Source organism: Crocuta crocuta, unplaced genomic scaffold (assembly GCF_008692635.1).
Source record: "Crocuta crocuta isolate KB4526 unplaced genomic scaffold, BGI_CrCroc_1.0 scaffold205, whole genome shotgun sequence".
NCBI lineage: Eukaryota > Metazoa > Chordata > Mammalia > Carnivora > Hyaenidae > Crocuta > Crocuta crocuta.
In genome coordinates, this window is record NW_027530644.1 from 2,975,795 (window position 1) to 2,982,417 (window position 6,623).

General features: G+C 39.2%; 1 pseudogene; it reads left to right on the top strand.

The window, feature by feature from the left end:
* The first annotated feature begins 2,861 nt into the window (after positions 1-2,861).
* Positions 2,862-6,101, top strand: LOC144235558 (small ribosomal subunit protein eS6 pseudogene; annotated as a pseudogene).
* Positions 6,102-6,623: the final 522 nt, after the last annotated feature.

Genomic DNA, 6,623 nt, shown 5'->3' on the forward strand with positions numbered 1-6,623 from the left:
TTACAAGACAAATAAGTCCTGGGGATATGAAGTAAAGCATGGTGTTATAGCTAACAATACTGTGTGCATATAGGAAAGTAGCTAAGGGAGCAAATCTTAAAAGTTGTCAGTCACCAGTAGAAAAAAAATTTAACTATGTGACGTAATGGATGATAACTAAATTTACTGTGGTAATTATTTCACAATGTATATATCAAATAGTGTTTTAATTATAATGATAAAATTATTATTTTCAGTAAAAATGAAAATAGAACGTGAAAAATTTTAAAGATATTAAAAAGATGTCTGCATTTTCAACAACCTGGTTATTTGATTTGATCATCAGGTAGATGGGCTTTAGAAGGACAACCTTGATTTAGCATTGCTGGAAAAATCTATTCAAGCATACAGACTGGAGGCTACAGAAGGATCATTACTGGCCTCCATTTGACAATCCTTTTAGTTGTCTTTGGCCCCTACTCTTTCCCAGTTCCCATAACGGTTGACACTAGGAAACCTTCATCTACCTCTGTATTCTCTACCTTCTTGTACTTCCTGCACTCCAAGGAAGTGCCTTTACCACTTCATTAAGAAGCGCATCAGGTATGCATTCCAACTCCTTACTTCCAAACTACAAGATAATTTATTCTACTACCCATCGATTACTTTCCCTCTCCAATCTCAGAAAATGAGATGCATTCCTGATCAAGATTAAGTAAGAGTTAAACAGTGAGACAAGGAGTGTGGGAAGCTTACGCCTGGCAGGGATAATGGCATGTAAGGTGGTCTGGATAGGAGAAGCAATAGGACAAGTTCAAGGAAGTGAAAAAGTTTAGCATGTTTGGAGTAAGAGATCACGTTAGGGTCTTGATCCTAATGGCAGTGGGGAGCCATTGCAGTGATTTAATCAGGAAATGAGATGATGCTATAAAATCACTCTGGCTGCAGTGGGTGTCCAGTATGGAGAAAAGGAAGGGAGTATCAAAGTTGGAAGCAGGAAGACCAGTAATCCAAGCAAGAAATAATGGTGAAATCCAAGCAAGAAATAAACTTGGGAAGTGGCTGTGTGGAGGATTCAAGATCTGTTTAGGAGGCAGAACTGACAGAACTTGATGATGATTCAGGAGAGTGGAGATGATGACACTTAGGGTTCTGTCCTGTTCAAACACAGAATTGGTGGGGCATTTACGGAGATAGAGAATACAAGAGTTAAAGAAGGTTGACATATATTAGCAAATGATAAATTCAAATTTCAGTATGTTAAAATTGAGGTACCTGTTGAACATCATGTGGAGATATTTAATCAACAATAGAGTATGTGAATCTGAAGCTCAGGAGACAGGTCTGACTGGGATATGAATTTGGAACAATTTGCCTGTATATGGTAATCAAATTACGTGACTGCCTAGAGAGTGTGTAGAATTACGATAGGGGTTAGGACAGAACCCTAATGAACAGCAAAATGTATGGACTAGGGATGAGGAGAGGATTCCACAAAGGAGACTTGGAATATCCAACACAGAGACAGGAAGAAAGCCAGGACTGTGGGGCCACTAAAACCAAGAGGATCAAGGTTTCAGGATGGAGAAACTGCTCAAAATTGTGATGGATGTAATGATAAAGTCCATTGTTTACCATGGAGGGAGGAGTATTTTCATGGATCAAAGCCAGGTTGTGGTTTGAGGGTCACAAGTAGAAAATTAGAAAATAAATGACAAAGCAAAGGCTATTTCAAGATGTTTGGCTGTGAAGGGGAGAGAGAAAAAGGGTGGGGTCTGTGGTATTCAATGTTGGGGGTTTAAACTGGAGAGAAGTCTTTGTTATTTTCATTAATTCATGTATGTACAACCATTGGGGCACAGGGTGAATAACCTGAAAGAAATATAAAAATGAAGAAATAGATGGTTGTGGTAGGCAGAATAACGGCCCCACAAAGATGTCCACATCCTAATCCCTGACCTGAAGAACACGTTAGGTTATGTTATGACAGAAGCAAATGTAGGTTGCAGTTGAGATCAGAGTTTGTGAATCTACTGACTGTGAGATGGAAAGGCTGTGTTCGAATAGGTGGGCCCAATGTATCACAAGAACCCTTGTACATGGAAGAGGGAGGCAGAAGAGAGGTAGAGAGACAGCAGTGTGAGAGGGACTCAGTCTGACATTGCAGGCTTTGTAGATGGAAGAACAGGGTCAGGAGTAAAGGAATTTGCACTGCTTATAGAAGCTAGAAAAACTAGGAAATGGATTCTCTCCTAGATTCTCTACTGAAGGAACAGAGCTCTCCCAACATCTTGCTTTAAACCCAGACAGACCCATATCAGACTTCTGACCTACAGAACTGTGTAGAATAAATGTGTATTGTTCTAAGTCACCAAGTTTGTGATTGTTACAGTAGCAAAAGGAAACTAAAATACAGTGGTTTTCAAATATTTTTGCCCACATACTTCTAAATTTTAACTATGTACCCCCTCACATATGGTCATGCAAACATTGAAAATCCTTCATAAGTTTAAAAGGTTGAAAAAGATGTAATTTCTGATGCATGTAAACATCTTATTTAAAAAAAACAAAACCATTACATCACTCTCTCAAATGTAAACAAGGAAACCTAAATCTCATAATGATCTGAGATGATATTCACCATCATCTATTTTTTAAAATATGTATATGAACTCTTTTTTAACCAATGAAAAGTTTCCATCATTACCTTTTCTCCTTGAAGTATTTTCATTCCATTCACCCCATAGAATTGTATCCTAATGTAATATACTTTTATGCTTAATAATCTTATGTATCATTCTATCAAAATTCTCTATAAGAAAAACATGTATATAAATGGAAATTTTAATATTTTTCTCAAAGATAAGGCAGTACCTCTTTTTCGTGGCGCCTCGGAGGCGGTAGGCAGCCTCAAGATGAAGCTGAACATCTCTTTCCCAGCTACTGGCTGCCAGAAACTCATTGAAGTGGACGATGAACGCAAGCTTCGTACCTTTTATGAGAAGCGAATGGCTGCAGAAGTTGCTGCTGATGCTTTAGGGGAAGAGTGGAAGGGTTATGTGGTCCGAATCAGTGGTGGCAATGACAAACAAGGCTTCCCCATGAAGCAGCGTGTCTTGACCCATGGCCGCGTCCGCCTACTGCTGAGTAAGGGGCATTCCTGCTACCGACCACGGAGGACTGGAGAAAGAAAGCGCAAATCTGTCCGGGGTTGCACTGTGGATGCCAATCTCAGTGTTCTCAACTTGGTCATCGTGAAAAAAGGGGAGAAGGATATTCCTGGACTCACTGATACTACTGTGCCTCGTCGCCTGGGGCCCCAAAGAGCTAGCAGAATCCGCAAGCTTTGCAATCTCTCAAAGGAAGATGATGTTCACCAGTATGTTGTGAGAAAGCCCCTAAACAAAGAAGGTNTAATATGTCAAGACATATTTAAAAATTTAGCTACAGACTGCTATTATACCTACTTCTAATTTCATTGAAGGCAAACATAGTAAAGTGCTGACTTCCAAAGTATTTTTTTTACCTAGGCCTTAGAATTATTAACTTATTCATTTTCTGGAAAATAAAATTAGAAGGCTTTATCAAGTCTTATCAAATACCTCTTAATTATACCTGCCATCCTTTCATTTAGAGACTCATTGTGAAAGAGTACATGACAGTTGATCAAAAACCAACCTAACAAAATTGGAAATTGGGCATTTTAGAACTTGTCCTGTTGGGTAATAATGAAGATCTATATATTTATCTAAATTTTAACTTTCCATGTCTTCTTAAACTTTCTTCAAAAATATGTGGAGGACAGAGGTGCCTGGGTGGCTCAATCGGTTAAGTGTCTGACTCTTGATTTCAGCTCAGGTCATGATCTCAAGGTTTGTGTGATTGAGCTCTATAGTAACAGTGTGGAGCCTGCTTGGGATTCTCTCCCTCTTTCTCTGTCCCTCCCCTGCTCATGCTCTCTCTTTCAAAATAAATGAACATTAAAAAAATATGTGGAGATCAGGCAGAGTCACACACTTGACTATTATAACATATAGATTAGCAATTTGATTTTATCATTGAAGATATTATCTTTATACATTTGAGGCAACTAAACAGCATATCTGCCTCTGAGAGGAATAAATATTAATTTCTTGATTGATTTGTGAAAATTGTGTTCTGTTTCTATACACAAGGAAATGTTCTGCTTTAAAGGTGCAGATTAACCTGTATTGTGGAAATTCATAACAGAAAAAAAGAACATATCAGTCCGTCAGTAAATGTGGGACTTATAGGAGGTAAATTAACAATTTTAACATTATTTACAGTGAGAACAATAACATATTTCTATTATGTTNTAATATTAATTTCTTGATTGATTTGTGAAAATGGTGTTCTGTTTCTATACACAAGGAAATGTTCTGCTTTAAAGGTGCAGATTAACCTGTATTGTGGAAATTCATAACAGAAAAAAAGAACATATCAGTCCGTCAGTAAATGTGGGACTTATAGGAGGTAAATTAACAATTTTAACATTATTTACAGTGAGAACAATAACATATTTCTATTATGTTAATCTAACTAATATACACATAATATGAATGAAAAATCGAACAGAGGAGTGATTGACCAGGGGCAGCAAACAGGAGACTTGCTTCTAAAAAGAAAGTGAATATGGATTCAATAACATTTTATTTATTTTATTTTTGGGGGGCGGTAGAGGAAAAGCAAGTGTGCATGGGGGAGGAGCAGAGAGAGAGGGTGAGAAAGAATCCCAAGCAGACTCTGTGCTATCAGAGCAGAGCTGGACCAGGGGCTCTAACTCACTAACTGTGAGATCATGACCTTAGCGGATATCGAGAGTTGGGCGTTAAACTGACTGAGCCACCCAGGTGCTGTCAATAACATTTTAGTATAGGGGCACCTGGGTGGTTTAGTCGGTTAAGCGTCCGACTTTCGCTTGGGTCATGATCTCGCGGTTCGTGGGTTCGAGCCCCGCGTCGGGCTCTGTGCTGACTGCCAGCTCAGAGCCTGGAGCCTGTTTCAGAGTCTGTGACTCCCTCTCTCTCTGACCCTCCCCTGCTCACGCTATCTCTCTCTCTCCTAGAAATAAATAAAACATTTAAAAAATAACATTTTAGTATAAGTTCACAAAATTGTTTCTCCTACACATCTGAATAAATGGCCAAGATATAAAATGCTAACTTACCTTCACGTATGTTCTTTTTATATGAAGCTGTAATACTGACTGGTGGAGGCACTTTTCATGATCTTCCTTTAGATCATGAAAACTTGTATCTGAACCCTAGGTCAAAACAAAGCTGAGGTGAGTTTTCACCAAATGTTTTTTATTTAAAAAAAAAAAAACAAAACCGCAAAGAAAGTGTGCCTCATAGTCAGCTGGATTTTCTGTGTACCTTTCACATATCTCAAGTATTCTAATTCTAGGACAGATAGATAATCCCCAGGGCCTTGCCTTGAGTTTGTCACCTGGGTAAAATAAGACACTGTTACCTTTGGTTTCTTCCTGTTGTCTTCTCTTACCTTCTCCCTAAGGTGGTGTATCTTTTGGCAGTAGTCCAAGGAATGGAAGAAGGGAAGTTGTTAAATGCAATTGTCATCGTTCCTTCTGTCCCATCTTACAAAATACTTGGATTCATGGCATCCCAACTCCCTTAGCATGGATTTCCCCAAAAGCAGATCTTGAGACAAAAGCTTACCATCCAGGGAGCAGTGAGACAGGCAAGTAAAGGAGGAAGAGGAGAGCCAGTAAAGGAAGCTTTATCTGATTGGCCACTGCTATGGAAGATTGGCTTCTGGATAGCACAGGATCACCTGAGGAGCCTAATAAAATGAGGCTTCTTTCTCTGAATAAAGGGAGAAATCATAGCACCAGGACTGCCCTGCAGAGAGTTAACTTCCTCAGGCTTTGGGATTGCACCTGTGTGAGATTCCACTCTCCCACAGCACCAGAGAGGTTGAAGCCAGGAGCTTCCAGGTTGTACCTGCAAGAAGCTGGTCGAAGTCGGTTCCGAAGTGGACATGAGAATAAGAGGGAAGATGGAGAGGATGGAAGAAGTCACAAAAGGTGGTTAAAAAAGAACCCAGGGTTCTACCTGGGTTCAGCCATGCTGAACTCTTAACAGAAATATGTAAGATAGGGAAAGACACAAGGCCCACAATGTGTTTCAGGTGCTTAATTGATTGAAGACTCTGCTGAGACTAAAATCTGGTATCATTTCTTTGGCCCTTTGGAGGTTTTTATATGCCAGTGAAATGTATCCAAGCATAATTAAGAATGGGTGAGGAGACAAAATAGAGCATCCTCTTTTGATAAAAACACTCAAGGAAGTACAGATAAAAGGAACATACCTCAAGATCGTAAAGGCCATATATGAAAGACTCTTGGCTAATGTCATCCTCAATGGAGAGAAACTGAGAGCTTTTCCCTTAAGGTGAGAAACACGGTAGGGATGTCCACTCTCATCACTGTTATTTAACATGGTGCTGGAAGTCCTAGACTCAGCAATCAGACAACAAAAAGAAATAAAAGGTATCCAAATCAGCACGGAGAAAGTCAAACTTTCACTCTTCGCAGATGACATGATACTCTCTGTGGAAAACCTAAAAGACTCCACCAAAAAACTACTAAAACTGATACATAA